The sequence below is a fragment of the Corvus brachyrhynchos genome, unplaced genomic scaffold (genome assembly GCF_000691975.1).
Source record: "Corvus brachyrhynchos isolate BGI_N302 unplaced genomic scaffold, ASM69197v1 scaffold3109, whole genome shotgun sequence".
Lineage (NCBI taxonomy): Eukaryota > Metazoa > Chordata > Aves > Passeriformes > Corvidae > Corvus > Corvus brachyrhynchos.
In genome coordinates this window covers 1-547 of record NW_008239903.1, presented here as the reverse complement: position 1 = coordinate 547, position 547 = coordinate 1, and the positions used below count along the sequence as shown (strand labels likewise).

General features: G+C 55.2%; 2 long non-coding RNA genes across 2 annotated transcripts; one reads left to right on the top strand and one right to left on the bottom strand.

Annotated features, from left to right (window-relative positions):
* The first annotated feature begins 6 nt into the window (after positions 1 to 6).
* Positions 7 to 514, top strand: LOC108448908. Its single transcript, XR_001864993.1, has 2 exons — positions 7 to 345; positions 378 to 514. It is a non-coding gene; the product is annotated as an uncharacterized LOC108448908 (long non-coding RNA).
* LOC108448909 lies at positions 104 to 498 on the bottom strand. The gene is made up of 3 exons (XR_001864994.1): positions 405 to 498; positions 298 to 363; positions 104 to 224 (listed from the first exon to the last, which is right to left on the bottom strand). It is a non-coding gene; the product is annotated as an uncharacterized LOC108448909 (long non-coding RNA).
* Positions 515 to 547: the final 33 nt, after the last annotated feature.

Genomic DNA, 547 nt, shown 5'->3' with positions numbered 1-547 from the left:
TTCACTTGTGGGGCAGAGAATGAGTTCCAGTGACGCCCAAGTCCACTTATGGGGCAGCAAATGGATCTGGAACGCCCCAAAATTCCACTTATGGGGCAGGAACGCCCCAAATTCCAGTTGTGGGGCAGAGAACGAATTCCAGTGACCCCCAACTCCACTTATGGGGCAGAGCACAAACCCAAACTCCACTTGTGGGGCACAAACCGGACCTGGAACCCCCCAAACTCCACTTGTGGGGCAGAAAATGGACTTGGAACCCCCCAAACGCCACTTGTGGGGTAGAAAATGGACCCGGACTCCACTTGTGGGGCAGAGAACGAATTCCAGTGACCCCCAACTCCACTTGTGGGGCAAAAAATGGATCTGGAACCCCCCAGACTTCACTTGTGGGGCACAAACCGGACCTGGAACCTCCCGAAATTCCACTTGTGGGGCAGAGAGCGAACCCAGACTCCACTTATGGGGCAGAGCACGGACTTTGAACCCCCCAAATGCCACTTATGGGGCAGAAAATGAACCCAGACTCCACTTATGGGGCAGGAAGGCC